The sequence below is a fragment of the Bombyx mandarina genome, chromosome 20 (assembly GCF_030267445.1).
Source record: "Bombyx mandarina strain Sakado chromosome 20, ASM3026744v2".
Classification (NCBI taxonomy): domain Eukaryota; kingdom Metazoa; phylum Arthropoda; class Insecta; order Lepidoptera; family Bombycidae; genus Bombyx; species Bombyx mandarina.
This window is the reverse complement of record NC_143226.1, coordinates 6,104,448-6,122,574: the sequence shown is the minus strand read 5'-3', so window position 1 is coordinate 6,122,574 and position 18,127 is coordinate 6,104,448. Positions and strand designations below refer to the sequence as shown.

The window sequence follows — 18,127 nt, the reverse complement described above, 5'->3', positions numbered from 1 at the left end:
GTACCAGCACTTGCCTATTTCTGCCGTGAAGCAGTAATGCGATTGGTTTGAAGGGCGGGGCAGCCATTGTACTCTTACAAATGAGACCTTAAGAGGTCATGTCTCGAGGTGGGTGGCGGCATTTACGTTGTAGTTGTCTATGGGCTCCGCTAACCATTCAACACCAGGTGAGCGAGCCGTGAGATCGTCTACCGATCTAACCAATAAAAAAAATTAAGGGAAGACCAGCGCTCTTACAAGTCTAATTTTAGTGCCTTTGGTGATATTTCGATTCCTCCATATTTTCCTCAGCCCATCTATGGCTGACCTCGAAATAATGTTCGAAATCAGTGCATCCAATTAATGTATGATTGTACGTAGTACGCGTAACCCTTTACGCTATGAGGCAAAAATAAATAAGTCAAAACGTGAAATGACCAAATTTGACACTAACCTACGACTGGAGAAAGTAATATAACTGAGTTTTATTAACAACAATAATACATTCTATCAGAGAAATGTTGGTGGTATCTTATGTTCTATGGTGAGTTCTTTTTATATTTTATTTTCTGGTTTCTTATATATGTACTTGGGTGTACTTAGTCAGCTCTTGCATGAGTGTTTTGGGTAAATAAACGTTAATAAAATAGAAAATATGGATGGTATAGAAGTAATAGTAGTTATCCCATGAGGTCAGGATAGTGCCTTCATCTGGGTAAAAGTCGGACAGATTTTATAATCACTAACGATTTTATGATTTGACGGTAGAGCATAGTGTGAGCCCGGCCGAATATTTAGCACGGTTCTGCCTATTTCCATGATGTCTTTCGAGGAATGGGACAGCAGCTATTTAATACAATTGAGATGAGAATTCCACATCCTGTCCCAAGGTGTGTGACGCACCTATAAAACTGTTTACGAGCTTCTATGGGTATTTATAACCAGTTAACAGTTTGACACCAGATTGCTCTTGGCTCATCCAAAGCACTAAAAAGGTATGAGATAGTCCTAATAATTACGATTTGTCATTAGTTTCAGTTCATTCCTTCATCCGCTCTTGGCGAATAAGGAATTACATTTCCCGAGATGGTTCAAGTTCGGTGCGGCCACGTCGTCGTACCAGATCGAAGGGTCCTGGATGTTAGTGGTGAGTTTGAGTTTTAAAAACTAAAGATTATATTCATACTATTTCGAACAATTCGTAATGAGTTGACTAGATTTAAAAAAAACCTTACTTTAAACGAATTGTTTTAAAATTTGGTGTTACCTACCTGGGATTTAGCTTACACAGCACCTCGTTTTTAAGTACAATCGATGTAAAAGTACATTTTTGGATGGGTTCTTACCACGAGTTCCATGTTTAGTAAGTTCGCGATACTTCATCTCTGTGTGAGCGCCATAAGTAATCGCAGGTTTTATTTCTTAATGGGGCATAGAGCTTATCTAGTAGTGAATGGATACCGAGATGTGGGGTTCGGCTACTATCACACCATTCAGAGCGCAATACAGGATTGCTTCGCAGCACCATTAAGGCGCATGTGGTACTGGTGACGGTCGGTGGTCGCAGTACGCGGAGATAATTGGAGAGCACTCAGAGAGCTCAGTTTTCCGACAAATAATTCTGTCATCACTCAATTTTCGAAATCAGAATCTTTACAAAAACCTTAAAAAATGTAGACAATGTATAGGCAACACGTGGATTCTTCTTAAAACTGTTTCTTTCTTAGACAAAACACCAAGTATTTGGGACCATTACACGCATACACAGCCCCATAGGATCAAGGATCACTCCAACGGAGATGTTGCTTGTGACTCTTACAACCAGTACGAGAAGGACATTGAAATGGCCGCTCAGTTGGGACTTGATTTTTACAGGTAAAGGAAATCACTCAATCTCAATTCGTATAACTTTAATCCATTGGAAGGTATGGAAATCCACAAATGGAGGATTTTGCACTTAGTTGAAGATGGATGGCTAGTGAATATGCTTTCTGTTTCGATATCAACTCGAACTATCTTAGTTTTCGGATCTGTTCATCAGAAGATATGCGAACTGGGTCTTCTTCAGACACATTCTCCCGCGGCCAATTCCTCTAATGCCGTGTTTCTGTAGTACTTAATTAATTTTTCTTCTCCTACTTCTTCGGAAACTAGGCGTACTTGTGATGTTTTTATTACTAGCTAGCATATTATCTATCTAATAATCCTGGAAATTTTTGTAGGTTTCTATATCCTGGCCAAGACTGTTGCCTGAGGGATACCGCACTCGCATCAGTTCAGACGGACGGCAATACTACGACAATTTGATCAACGGACTGCTAGACAGGGGATTGAACCTATGGTCACTTTGTACCATTCAGATATGCCGAAGATATTTCAAGATTTGGGTAATATTTGAACTATTACTCAGTAAATTTCTCAAAAACTTATTGGTGGTAGGGCGTATGGTGATTTCACATTGGTTCACATCACGACTCTACCTATTTTGTGTTACCTATTTGTACGGTGAAGCAGTAACGCGTTTCGGCCTGAAGAAGATTGGGCAACTGTTGTCTGGATGTTAAGCACAAGATCACGACACGACTCCGGCCTTGATATAGCATCCTATCATTCTTTAAAAGCAATAGTATTTATTCTAACGGCTTCGCGCCAGGAGTTTTGATATAATTTTACAATACCATTTACAACAAATAATCGTGAAATTGATGTGAACTCATTTTAATTCTATATTAAATCTAAATATCTAATTTTATTGCAGGAGGCTGGGCCAATCCTGAAATGGCACAATGGTTTGCCGATTACGCGGATGTAGTATTCTCTCTGTACGGAGACAGAGTGAAACTTTGGATCACGATCAATGAGCCTTTACTTGCTTGTGATAGCAGCTTACAAGCTCTTGGCGTCGTCGAGCCATTCTTGGCTCCATATTTGTGCACGAAGACTCTACTCATGGCTCATGCCAAAGCTTACCATAATTATAATGATAACTATAAGCCGATGTATCAAGGTATTTCTTTGTTTACCCGAAGCTTTGCATCCTTATTGATTGGCTTGTGCCTTATTAGAGGAAAATATTTACAGAAAGATAAGAGGCATGTTTTATTTGTCTGTCATGATCTCATCATCTCGTTTCACTATAGCAATGCCGCCATCGGAGTAGAGTTCATTCATACTATCTAAAACCACTTTGGTCAGCGTTGCTCAACAACCAAGAGATGTTAGTGACATAGAATACCGATTTTTATCGTTGATACGTTTGAAGAAAGACATGTTGTGTAGCTCCAGAAAACTAGATCAGGAATCCTACCGGAGATCAATTCTCTAACTATCCCGGTATTTCGGAGGATCATTGATCCGGTCGCGTACAATAATATATATATGACGGAGTGACTGATTCAACGGTGTTTTTAAAATGTTGACGTCACTATTGCTGATGACGTCAACGACTCATGATGGTGCCACTGGCACCATGTTGTTAGTAATAATGGTGACGTCATTTTCGTCGTTGTTGTCATTGCCTTCAATAGTGACAGTAAATAATACTCACTTTTCCAATTAATTCCATTTATTACTACATTCCAGTGTACAACGATAACAGCCGAGAGCTCCGCTCCGTTCGACTGCTCGAGCCGGAATGTTTTTATACGATAATAGTCACTCGTATTTATAATAGAAAGTGGGGGTAGCTTAGTCATTAATTGTTATGAGCACAGCCTTAAATAATTGCTTACACGCGTTGAATTTGCAATAGTCAACCAATTACGTCAATATTAAGGAAACGGTTAAATTTTACTAATCTTAGTCAACTAAATAGTAATGCTGCGCCGATACTTGTATATATATATATATATATATATATATATTAGCTAGAGTAATATATATGTTATATATTGACAAAGCCATTAAGATTAACGTCTTCTTGCAGGAAAAGTCAGTATCGCCCACGTCGCATTTTATTTCGGTGCAGAAACCCAAGACGATGCGGAACTCGCGGAACTATACCGGCAATACAATGTATGTAATATATATATTTAGTGTGTACTGGTGGTATCTGGTCAAGTTGTTTTTTACACATGAATAAACGATTACTAGTGGCCCGGAGGGCTTCCAGGTTCACCAGGACAGATGGACGAGCAAAGGTTCGGCCAGGAAGAACGGGATTGCTGAGAGCTGTTTCGCGAATTAATAGATTTCGTGGTGACTGATTTTTCTCCCGAATAACATGTACCAAATACGTAACTGTATCAATTGATGCAAGATTCAAACTTGGCACAGTTGTATCATTCCATGCGAGTACCCGAAACAGGGCTTCTTAGCCAGTAGGCCACGACATGGCAAGACCCATAAATTCGTTCTCTTTACAGTTTGGTCGTTTTATGCATCCAATACATTCCAAGTCTGGAGGGTGGCCTGCAATCGTTGTAGAACTCATGAAGAATATCAGCTCAGTCGAAGGGTTCCCGCGCTCTAGATTACACCTCCGTTATCTAAACATGAAGTTGAATTCATCAGAGGTGAGTTCCTAATTTACCGGTGCTAATTACCTTTGAGGGAAACCAGGATACTTGCACCCCTGTTAATGTGGCTGTAAATTGAATATAAACGTGACAGAGCATGTTGTAAGCCCGCACTAGTAAGTTTCATAAGTTAAGTATAAATTAAGATAATAAGTTTCTCAATTCATTTCTTCCGCTTCACTTCAGGTGATCCGTTCACTGATTCGCTTCGAGTGGATCCGATTACTAACTGACTGCGTGCCATCTCTACAACGCTGTTATAGTCGATACGACATCCCTAGAATTATCGAGAACATACCTCACAAGTCGAGTATTTTCGATATGTGTTTCCGCTATCTGACAATACATGGCGTTGTACTACTCGAGCGTTCTAGATGTTACTAGATCCTTTGATATTCGTTTCGGCTATTCGACGGCAGATGGCGTTACTCTTACAGGCGAAACAATATTATTAATGTTAAATATAACATATTTTTTATTTAATATTTATGCTTATAATTATTATTTGAGTATTTTGACAGTCATTTGTGTTTTTAAACAATAAATTAATAATTAAACATCTTCTGAACATTTTCACATCAAAACAAAGTCTACTAAATATTAAAATATTGTAAAATAATAATTTACTATTTTACCCTTATAAAAGAATAAAGAATTTAGATAAATATGAACTAAGAATTTAGATAAATACATATACAATTTTTGTATATACCATACATATTTTTTGCATAACAATATGTTGTGAAGTTGCCGTAAAGAATTGTAGGGATATGATAACAATCCACGTAAGTTCAGATGCGTTCAGAATATTTCGACAAGCTTTTATCGTGGCGAAACTTCTCAGGTACTAACGATTTCCTTGGACTGAACTACTACACCAGTCGCATGGTGAGAAAGGCTAAAGCTGGCGAAGAAAGGCAGGAATCCCTTGGTGATCTGCCAGAGTTGAACGCGATTTCCGAACCTTACCCTAACAGCACTGCGGGGCACCCTGAACCATATAGCGTAAGCTGTTCCTCGTTATTTCTTTCTACGCTTTCTAAGTTCTAGTGGAAAATCGAGACGTTTATTGGCTCGCACATACCCCACGATGCTCCAACGCGGATGATGATTCTGTGTTTGTGTGGATTTGGACCAAAACAGTCTCTCAGAACCTTTACCAATCTAGAAGACTTAATTAACTTCCCCATATATTAAATAAGTGTAGTTAAATTTAAAGAGAATTCTCAGACATTTAAATTCCTTTGTTGCAGTCATACCCTGAGGGCCTCAGGGCGTTCATAGTTACAAAGTTACAAAGACGACCTGAATGATTTCAACAGAATCACCTTCATCGAGAAGCACTTGGAGCAGGTATTTTATATTTGATGACTTGTTGTGCATGAACACGTCCTAACACGGTTCGTGTTATCTGTTAGAATTGAAGTCTTCTGAGTATCTTCTGTGCCTATAAACGAGTTATGAAAAAAAAAAAAAACATGTGTGCAATTCACACGTGGTAGAAGTGAAACCTTCCAAAATTAAAATACAATTATCCTAAACGTCTTTAGTATATGTAAAACTTTGTCATTAGTAAATAATTGTAAGGTAGCGCCCTCTGTGAATTGATATTTTAATTTCACGTATAATCCTAAATTAAAATTCACTACAAGAGCTTTCATACACACGTTAGTATTAAAAAATCTCACAGATGGCGCTGTATTAAATAGTATGTATATTTCTGTCTCATTCTTTGCTGGCTTCATCCTACACATTTTTGTATTTGTGTCTCTTACCTGTCGTTTTTTCCGTTGCATCCGGTTTGAAATCACAACTATTCTAAAGAAGTTTTCACTTCAAAAACTTGGGTATGAGACGGGGTCTCCTAAAAATACTTGGATGCTTTATGTGAACGAGTATATGCGAAGGGTGTGAGCGCACAGATGACGTATGATATGAATGAAAAATGAAGACATACTGCATCAGCCCCACGTAGTCGGATAAGGCCAAGAACATGAAGAAGAAGACTTTTAATGCCCTTAAAGATGCTGATCGTACTGATGATGTTGTTTGATCTGAACCCAGCCCCTCGTGGTAGTCTAGGGCTCCGGAAACTAGCACGAGGGGCCCGTCGAACACGTGCCGCGATCCGCGACCGCATATGTGTTTTCTTAATAAAATATTAGCTTATCACTCACCAGAACCGATGACCTCGTAGAATCACGTCGTATAATGTAGGATAGGAGGCTTCAGGGTGAGGATGTGATAAGAAAAGTATGGGATGATGAAACACAGTAAAACGTAACCGACACGCGCATCTAACTTTTGGACTGAGAAGTGACAGATTTGATGTCAAGTCGCGAATGCCCGAATTTTGCGATCAGTGTTGCCGTGGTAAAAACTCAAAACTCACAGATTCATTTCGAACAGATGTCATTATTATCTTTGATATGTATGTAAACACAAATAATGTAAGAGACTTATGCGCAGTGTTTCATCTCCAAAGGGCTCGGTATTAAATCGCTTTCACTTGGCCGGGCCAGTCGGTTCATAGATAATCTAATGCACAGTAAATTTTAAAGTATCGAATTCGACGTTTAAATATAGTCTTTAACACTACTGCAGTAAGACCGAGATTCATATTGCCGACTGAGATTCTGTTGCCCACTGAGTTTCACGCCGGATCTTCTCAGTGGGTCGCGATTCCGATCTGTTAATAGATACAGCGAAGCACTGTTCTTGCTAGGGCTAGTGTTAGGCGTAGTCTCCTGCGAGGAATTGGGGGAGGTGGAGGACCTTGGTCCTCCTCGTCTTTCTCTTCCTCTCTGGAGGCGCCGGAGTCCGACATAACCCGGTCCGTTACATCCATCCATCCATCCAAAAACAAGATCCGTCCATCTGTAAACAGCAAGCTATTGTTGAAAGACTCACCGAAATAGCGCTAGTGTAGGAAATGAAAATAGTATTGTTGCGCGCTGGGGCTCGGATAAATAAAACTTCCACCGAAGTACAAATTAAAACTCTATTTAACACTTAAAACACTCAATGAACACTTTAAAATTCGTAATTCACTTCTTTTTGCTGTTTCGCTTCGAGTACATCCGTTTACTAACTACCTTCGTGTCATCTCTGCAACGCTTTTATAGTCGATACGATAACTCTACAATTATCGAGAACATTCTCGGTAAGGCCAGTAGTTTCGATATGTGTTTCCGTTAATTGATAATAGATGGCGTTGCACTTCTCGAGCGTTCTCGATTGTACTAGTGCTTTTGATATTCGTTTCTGCTATTCGACGAAAGATGGCGTTACTCTTACCGGCGTAACGGTATGAATATAGCATTTTTACTCAGAGTGAAGTGTGCTGGGTTGAAAAATTTTATATTTTTTGTGATTTGTGTAGTTAAAAATATGCACTGGTAAAAATATCAACTATTTGTTTTTATTACCATTATTATTTATTATTATGTGGGAAGGGTTTCTCTCTATCGAAATTTAGTATCCTACTATAATAGTTTATGGTGTTGTTTTTAAAAACTTTCCACTTGCTACTGTGGCGCCCCCTTAATTGGTTCCCTTTCAGGGGACACATTTTAATACACTGAGATTACTTTTATCCCCCATTAAATAATTCTACGCGACATTTTCTATCAGTTATCGTCAACGTCGAGCTGCGCTTGAGAACTTCACGCAAAATTATTTATTAATTCACTATTCTTTAGATTCTACTTTGCATTTACGAAGACGGAGCTAGAATACACGGTTACACATACTGGTCACTGATGGACAACTTCGAATGGCTTTACGGGTACACGTAAGTAACATTTTCAATATCCTGTTTGTTGTTTTGGAAGAGAGAAAATCGTTTAACGAAAATGAATCCTGAAATAAATCATAAATTTGCTTAATTACGGGTAGTAGAGCATATAACTGTACTGCCACAAAATTTATTGCTGGTTGTAGGACGTCTTGTGAGTCCACACGGGTAGGTACCACCACCCCGCCTATTTCCGCCGTGAAGCAGTAATGCGTTTCGGTTTGAAGGGTGAGAAAGCCGTTGTACTGTATGTACAACTAAGACCTTAGAACTCATGTCTCAAGATGGGTGGCGGCATTTACGCTGTCTATGGTCTCCGGCTACCACTTAGCACCAGGTGGGCCATGAGCTCGTCCAACCATCTAAGGTATAAAAAAATGCTGTCCCGCTTATAAGATGCGAAAACCTTTATACAAGATAATTACGACTTTAACGCGGTGTGTCAAGGTGGAAATTCGTGTTCTTTATCAGTTATAAATGTTTACAGATCAAAGTTTGGTCTTTACGACGTCGACTTCTCTGACGAGGGCCGGAAGCGAACTCCAAGACTCTCAGCCCAGTACTACTCATACGTTATCAAGAGCAGATCGATCGATTCTAACAAGTGGAAGTCACAGATGGAAGATACGAACAAATACAAAAAACCTATTGATGATGTCGCATAAAATATTGTTGTGAAATAAATATTTGTAATATTTTATTATTATTAAAATAATAGACGATTTGATTCGTTTAAGTACAACATATTTACATTTAGTAACTCAAAACCACTCATGCTGCACGCAGAGATACCAGCAATTTGGAACGCCTTGTGGTGACCGGTAAAATAGAGGGGAAAAGGCCTAGGGGTAGAGGTCCCAAACGATGGTCGGACCAAATAGCGGTGGAACTGGGGATACCTGTCAGCGACGCACTCCACCGGGCTGCAGGGCGGGATCGATGGAGACAGCTGGTTGACGAAATCGGACGGAGTCACGATCCTCAGCAGTGAGGGACCGATCGAAGAGAGAACTCAAAACCAGTCAACAGAAAACACATCCGGCGTAACAATATTCTTTGACGAGAAACATTTCAAAGTACAACTTGTTTAATGTAGGGTTATTATTGTCAATGTTGAAATTTGTTGTTCAATTTTTACGCATGATTTCCAAAATTGTGTATTACTTTTTTCCGGAGCTATTATCGTTATAAATAAAGTATTTCTTTATCTTTTTATTGGAGTTTTTTTAACGGTCTCTCTCTCTCAATCGAAAAGAGATTCATAACCCGATAATGGTGCCAATTAAACACTAACAAAATTAAGAATTGCACTAATACCATTTATTGAACAAACTAGTTAAGAGATCGTGAGGATAACGTCAGCTTACAGTCTGACGGTCGGTATGCGGGTGTTGGGATTCTAACACTTTAAACCTACATATTGTTACGCCCTGGGGCTCGGGATAAATAAAACTTCCACAGAAGTACAAATTACAACTAATCATTTTTTTATATATATAATAATTTTTTTAGACGAAGCATGTTGCTGATAACATTGTTTCTATAATCTGACGAAGCCATAGGTTATCTTGCATTTTGATAATAAAATAAATAATATTTTACGATGACTAACCACAATTATAACTATTTAACACTTAGAGCACTTTACAATTCGTAATTCGCTTCTTCCGCTTCGCTTCAGGTGATCCGTTCGCTGTTTCGCTTCGAGTAGTTCCGATTACTAACTGCCTTCGTGTAATCTGCAACGCTTTACGCTACGATATCTCTACAATTATCGAGAACATTCCCGGCAAGACCAGTCGTTTCAATATGTGTTTCCGCTATTTGATAATAGATGGCGTTACACTTACAGGCGTAACAGTATTATTAATGTTAATTATAATGTACTAGCGACCCGCCCTCGCTTCGCTTCGGAAACTGTAATTTCTTGTTGATTTCTCATCAAAATCTGTTGCGTAGATTTAAAGATTTAAGCATACATAGGGATAGACAGATACAGGGACAGAGAAAGCGACTTTGTTTTATACTATGTAGTGATTTTTTATTTCATATTTATATATTATACAATTAATATTTGAGTCTTTTGACAGTCATTTGTGTTTTTTAAACAACAAATTAATAATTAAACATCTTCTGAACATTTTCACAACAAAACAAAGTCTACTAAATATAAAAAATTACTACTAAATTAAAATAAGATTGTCACGTTATTGATAACAAATAAATGTCAACGTAAAATAAACTAAACTATAAAACGCGTTTAATTATTCCCAATAATGGCGGTTTGCAGCCATAATAAATATTTAATACGAGCTGGTCTAAATGTTAGTTTCTAAAAAGCGAAAAAAAAACCAGCGAATATTTCGTACGACATTAACAGTCCACATCAGTTTATGGGCTCTGATAAGTAATTTATAGAACGTTAGCCGTGACTATACTACTATCAGGGCCCTGAAATTGCGATACTCTAAGACAAAATTTTTTTTTATAGAAACTAGCGACATCTTGTAGCGGATGCCCCTAACTTTTGTGTTGTTAAAGTTAGAAGACAGAAAATAAAAAAATTATAAATCATACACGTCTTTATTTGTTACTGGCTGACCCGGCAGACTACGTAGTGCCTCAATCGATAAATAAAAAACCTAAATTTTTGTATAAAATAAACTTAAAACAAACAAAAGGAATCCGTCCGACGGGGGACGCATCAAAGGAAAAACAAAATTTTTATTTTTATTTAATTTCGAGCATTTTCGTATTTATCTACCGTTTAAACATTCTCTGGACTTCCACAAATAATTCAAGACCAAAATTAGCTGAATCGGTCCAGCCCTTCTCGAGTTTTAGCGAGACTAACGAACAGCAATTCATTTTTATATATGTTAACGGAAATGTATGTAATCCGTCATTGTATACAATTCCTAGGAAATGTATGTAATTCCTAAAATCGCACGGAAATGTGTGAAATAAATTATATTATACTTACACATTACACATTTCCTAGGAAATCTATACATTTCCTAAATAGCAATCGGAAATGTAAAACATTTAAGAAATTGGTGGGTACGCGGGGACAGCGGGACGAGTCTTGCACTACGGTCAGTTGCCAACTTGCAATCCACTGGAACCGGCCAGGGATTTAAGAAGTGCTTTTGCAAAAAAAACTGTGCTACATCATAAAGTATTATGTACTTCCAAATGCCATTCGAGCTTACCCTGCAAAAATAAATAGCTATATGGACTGATAAAGTATTATAATATAAAGATTTACTTTTATACTTTGACATTTATAATTACTTAATTATCAGACTGATTACTTGCCAAATGAAAATTTGATATAATAAGAATAAATATAAGTTGATTTTGTGATACGTTAAAAGTTAATAGATAGTTGATTTTAGAAGTTTTAATTAGTAAGATAATATGAATATATTATTATTATTTTACGGTATGACTGTTACGATTGTCTCAATAAGTGTTATAATAAAAAAATATTATTAACAACGTGTTTTATTACAGAAAGCATTTACTTTATACATTTCTTAATACGATATTGGAATTATATACAATTCCGAGGAAATTTATACATTTCCTAGGATATCTATGCATTAAATAGTTTTTCAAACAATATTTTATACATTTCCTAAATAGTATCGGAATTGTACACATTTCCTAGGATTTGTATACAATTCCTTGATTTCATACATTTCCGGTAACATATATAAACATAGACAAATTGATTAAATTTTATCAATTTGTGGTTTCTCAAAATTTACAAAATCCTTCATCAGTAAAAACAAAATGGAGGATAGGTAATATGTTACTGGCATCTACAGGAGCAATAAGACACTAATCGAAGCGAAGCCATCTAGTGGCCGACGCCCGTAAACATTTTTGTTGAGCTTTGAGTTGCTTATCTATAACTAATTTATGTGTATTATCTATAACTACTACAACACACTAACACATAAACAGCTTCGCGTATTCGAGTCTTCTTTCAAGCAACTCCTACGCTATGAAGCAAATAGAAATAAGTCAAAACATGAAAATACCAAATTTTACACTAACCTACGACGCGAGGAAGTAATATAACAGAGGTTTATCAACAACAATAATACATTCTATCAGAGAAATGTTAGTGGTAGCTTATGTTCTATGGTGAGTTTTTATTTTTATTGGAATGTTCGTTATGGACTTGGGTGTATTTGGTCAGCTCTTGCGTGTGTGTTTTGGGTAAATAAAAAGAAAATATGGATGGTATAGAAGTAATATTAGTTATCCCATCAGGCCAGGATAGCGCCTTTATATGGTTAAAAGTCGGATTTTATAGCCACTCACGATTTTTATTTTTTTCTGGTACGATTTTATTTATTACTTTATAATATTTACTGGTGGTAGGACCACTTGTGAGTCCGCGCGGGTAGGCTTATTTCTGCCGTGAAGCAGTAATGCGTTTCGGTTTGAAGGGCGGGGCAACCGTTGTAACTATACTTGAGACCTTAGAACTGATATCTCAAGATGGGTGGTATATTTACGTTGTAGATGTCTATGGGCTTAACCACTTAGCACCAGGTGGGCTGTGAGCTCGTCCACCCATGTAAGAAAAAAAAAAATGCACTGGGCGATAGAGCGTATTGTGGGCCCACTCGGGTAGTTGACCTATTTCCGCGGTGTTTTTCGAAGAACCAGGATGGTTCTGCCCCTGGCATTGCTGACGTCCATGGGCAACGAGAACTACTCATCATCAGGTGGACCGTGCGCTTGTCTACCTACAAGGGCAACAAAACAATATACAATTGAGGTAAGAATTCCACATTCTGTCACCACGTACGTGACATACCTATGAAAACTTTTACGAGTTAAGCCCATTAATTTTTTTATGAGGTTTTATGGGTTTTTATCACCAGTCAACAGTTAAACACCTGATTGCTAGTAGCTCATCTGTTGCACTAAAAAGATATGAGATAGTTTAATGTTAGGTGCCCGACTGGCATGAGACTCTCGGGTTGTCAGTTCCGGTATCGACCGGGGACGCGTGTATTCCGCTTCAAAGTCTGGCGCGCACTAATTGGGGGTGCGAATGATGCAATAGATGCGCGGGCGTGGGTAGCGCGGGGTGGGTCGTCGCGGCACGGACCTGAGTCACAATCCCTTTGGCTACTGTTGCCCCGCGAAACGGAACGCTGCGTTACATACTCCCCCTCCAAGTTGGGAACGCGTCCCGAGTCCAACTTGGGACTGTTAGTTTGAAGACGCGGCCTTCCTCTCCGCCTCTTTGGCATAATTGGATCCGTACTTGAATTTGACGGAAAGTGGGTTAAATCCGCGGTGTGATACTTGCCGATGACATTGTTTGACAAGTCTGCTATGAAGTACGTTGTAGGACTAACTATCTTTACTACGCGATACGGGCCATCCCGTCGTGGCATGAACTTACGTGTTACACCCCTAGACGCATTACCGAGAGCATGCGTTTTAACTAAAACCAAATCTCCGATACTATACTTCGGTTCTTTCCGACGAGAATTATCGGCTATCTCTTTACGCATATCCTGACATTTCTCTACGCGTTCTCTAATATCAGTGAGGGAGGTAGCAAATGATCGCAAGTAAGGAGTGACCTGAGGAACGAAATTCTCCTTATCTAAAATGCTTCTCAAATCATGGTGAACATCAAAAGGCGTACGAAGTTCACGTGCAAAAGTTAAATAAGCAGGCGTCTTACCAGTTGTTGAACAGAGCGCGCTGTTCATTGCAAACCTCACGTGCGCTAGAAACTAGGGCCAATCTGAATGAGAAGTTTTAACTAAAATAGATAACTGTACCTTTAAATCACGATTTTTGCGCTCGGCTGGATTAGCCTCAGGATGATAGACCGGTATCAGCTCTTGCTTTACCCCTAAAAGGTGCATACACTGCTGCATGACGGCCGACACAAACTGTGGTCCGTTATCTGAAACGATCCGACGCGGTAAGCCATAACGAAGGAAATACTCTTCCAGTAGGACTCGGGAGCAAGCCACGGCGGTGGCATCATCAAGTGCGTAGAGTTCTACCCATCTTGTAGCTACATCCTCTACCAGGAGTACCCATCGCTCCCCCTGCTCTCCTTCTGGCAGTGGCCCGAACAAATCGATTGCGAGAACCTCTCCTCGCTGTTGAAGCACAGGAGTGAGCCTATACGGCGGTACCGATATAGGCGGATGATCACCGGTATCAATGTGGTGCTCGGCGTAAAGGGTTGGGGCTCCCCCCACCCTAAAGATGTCTCCATTCTGCTGCAATAAATGTGATAGCTGCTGCCGTTCATCGGAGCCAAGCATAGAACCCTTATCATCACGCAGGAAGTCAGCAGTAGAAGCAAACATGCATGGCTTAGGGCATTCATATTCAATTGGATAGGTAACCCGTTTTCCCGAAAAATGCCAGGTGGATGAAGCAAAGTCAAGCACAATACCTGCCGCCACCAAAAAATCCATGCCAAGCAAAGTTTCATTATTTTGAGCATCTGGAAAAACAGTAAATTCAAGGGTTACTGACCTTTCGGGACTTATCCTTACTTCTAGAGTAGTGAGCAAAACTCGGCGGGTGCGCGCGGAACCGTCTGCAAGCCTCACCCGACGCGTGGTTTCCTCACACGGATGGTTATGTTTTAACAGCAATTCATAAAGCAACGCACCGGCAACGCTACTCTTAGCTCCCGTATCCAACAAAGCATTACCTCGTATACCTAAAATTTGAACACTTAAAATTGGTCTTAACCTAACCTGGTGCTCAGTAGTCACTCAGGGCAACACTTTTCACATTAGAATTAATCGTCGAAAAATGGCCGACGTTTTCCATGGTCACCCTATTTTCGTTCATCATGGTCACCCTATCGCGGCCACTTGGTACCTCGGAATAACTATGTTTTGGTTCGGTACCACTAGAGTAACGCATCAGGGGCCTATCCCTAGAACTAATATTATTGTTTATATTATGATTAAGTCTAGAATAAGTTTGAGATCTAACCTTGTTATCAGTACCGAAAAAGCGCAGAGGAAGAATTGCCTTAAAATCGGTAGGATAATAATTATTTTCATTATTAACAAAACATTGTTTACGATTATTAATATAAACGGACGACTTTACGGTGTTTGAAGTGGAAGCTGTAGGCAACGAGCTGTCGCGATGAATAGAGTTCAATGAACTTGACAGCTGTGTATTTACTTTACCAATAGGTAAATCGGATGTGACTGATCGGGTCCGTGCAGCGTCGACGGCGTAATAACTTGCGTTACACTTTGTATAATAACCGGCAAACTTCTTGAGCATTTGTTGACGTAGTGGGGGTAAGTTTGCGCATGGTACACTCACGTGCAAAAACATTATTTTCTTTGCGTCATAATGCTATTAAATTATTAAAATCAACATATGTATTTATTTATATATTTATTAGAACATCAACAAAAAATATAGGTTAATAATTGTAATAATTTAATCTTGGGGTAAAATAGATATTCCTTCTATTAAGTCAAAACTAGAGCTGTTGCCAGGTCTTCGTTCAGTTGAAGCGAAAGTTCAGTTTGTAATTTTTTTTTCGTTATCATAATCTTGACCATCATCATCATCACTGTTTTCATCACCCGAGTCGCTATCATCGTGATGAGTCGACATAGGGCTCATCGGCGTAGTTTACAACTCGGTCGATTCGGTCTTCTTTTTTGTCTATAATTAATTATTTTTTGAAGATATTCGATTCGTAGTAATCGAATGTTACTTTTTTCATTTACCAGCTTCCGATTATTTTCTGTTATTTTTTTCCATCTGAAGCCTAGCTCTTTCATAATTCGTCGTAAGCTTCATTCCGAGCCATTAAAATTTATATCTTCTTTAAATTTTTCGAAGCCTTTCTACGATACGGACTTTCGCTGCTTGTTACGTAGTTGTTATGATTACATCTTTTTATTACAGATTGAACGAAACTATCCATTCCGGTAACTTTCTTCTTCCCTGATCTTTTCTTACCCGGAGTCCGAAACACGGCGAGCAAGCCAGAGCCTTTAGCTTCGTTAATAATGCACCTAACAGTACTCACTGATGTTTTTGTTGCTTCCGAAGTCTGTTTTAATTTTTCCATATCATTCTTCCCCTGTTTTATAATGAAGCAATATACGTCGTACACAAATTTTCTACCCTTTCTTTTAAGTACTACACCAGTTTGTCACGGCATAGTGTATGTTTTATAAAAAATCAACAATCACTCATCAAATAGCAATGGCAACAAAGTCCACAAGCAATTATAACAAATAACTTAACGATTAATAACGATAGACTTTCCACTGTACGCAAGCGTACTTTTGGGAGCAAGCGGAATGAGGGCGCGGTGCGGGACGCAAGGTTCGACTGATCTACCAATAATGCGCTCAATACGATTTCCCCTGCCGTCGCGCCTCACCCTCACCACCAAAGTGATCTAAAATTGGGTTCTGCGCAGTCAAGGTCATTTGCTCAAGAAGTTTGCCGATTACATACACTGAGACCGAGTAACACCTTTGGTACCACACCCGTAACACGAGGATACAGCTTGCGTATTTTCGTTGTCGAATTTCGTTTTTGACGCTAATTTTAAACACTCATCACGAATATGTCCGTACTTTTTGCAATAAACACAGAACAGTCTTTTAACAATTGACGTAGATGATACATTATCAGTCTTCGTGTAGCGAGGCGCGGGGACTCGAACGGTGCTCGGCGCAGCGCTGTCGTCGCGTGGCGGGCCGCCAGCGGCGCCCGAGTTGACTATTTCCCGCGTAATTCTCGGCGTCCTCCGCGAGTATGTATGCTGTGAAGTCGAGGCATCGGTGGGAACTTCGCCTGCGGTACTACCCGATGAACGTGGCGTCGCTCGCTGAGGATGATGAATAAATTCAGGCGAACTGGTCTCGTAGATGGAGTCCTCGATATGGCGCGTTTTCTTTAATAACGTGTCGTATGAAATTATTTCGTCTCTTCTTAATCTTTCACGAACACGACGGTGTAGAAGGCCGTACAGCATATCAATTTGAACTTTCTCACTAAGGTCACCAGGTGGGAGTCGAGCTAGTAGGGCTCGTGCTCTGGCAACGAAAATCTCCGTCTTCTCTCTTTGTCCTTGCGACATTTTGAAAAGCTCTAAGTAGACTCGATGGGGCGGTCTGCAATCACCGAAAGCGCTTCGTAACGATGATAAAGCGTCGTCCCAGGAAGTGATGCTAGCTTTAACGCCTTGCCACCACACCGCTGCATTTCCGGTTAGTAACATCGAGAGTCCTCGTAACGCGATGGCGTGTCCTACGTCAGCACAATCTTTGTATGATTCGACCGCGTCAAGGAAGCCGTCGAGTGAGACGCCGGGCGCTCCGCTGAACCGCGCCGTGCATGACGCGAAGTTCCCAGAATGGTGAGCGGGCGTCGAGGAAGGCGGCGATGTCGGCTCCGACGTCGGTGTTGCTGATGATTCGAGTTGAGTTTTATGCTCAAAAACTCGGTCGAGTAGGCGTTCGAATGCTGCCATTTGACTTTCTTGTAATGACGCCATGATGGACGCCATGTTGTTTGCGGTAAATGTTGGCGTCGGTCCCGCGGTTGAACCCGTTTCTTCTTCAACGTCTTGAAAATCGGATTGACGCCGTGACTGACGACGAGTACGTGTCATAATTACGTAGATTCACTCCGAAATACTAATTAAAGGGCCCACGCTTGGGCTCCAGTTTAATGTTAGGTGCCCGACTGGCATGAGACTCTCGGGTTGTCAGTTCCGGTATCGACCGCGGACGCGTGTATTCCGCTTCAAAGTCTGGCGCGCACTAATTGGGGG

The 18,127-nt window shown here is 39.8% G+C and overlaps 2 pseudogenes across 1 annotated transcript; one reads left to right on the top strand and one right to left on the bottom strand.

Annotated features, from left to right (window-relative positions):
* Window positions 1–497: 497 nt before the first annotated feature.
* LOC114242874 (myrosinase 1-like) lies at window positions 498–9,505 on the top strand (annotated as a pseudogene). The gene is made up of 9 exons (XR_016324782.1): window positions 498–523; window positions 1,012–1,126; window positions 2,202–2,366; window positions 2,738–2,986; window positions 3,905–3,993; window positions 4,344–4,493; window positions 5,292–5,501; window positions 8,198–8,289; window positions 8,780–9,505. The product of XR_016324782.1 is annotated as a myrosinase 1-like (transcript).
* Window positions 9,506–16,808: 7,303 nt separating this feature from the next.
* Window positions 16,809–17,999, bottom strand: LOC114251251 (uncharacterized; annotated as a pseudogene).
* Window positions 18,000–18,127: the final 128 nt, after the last annotated feature.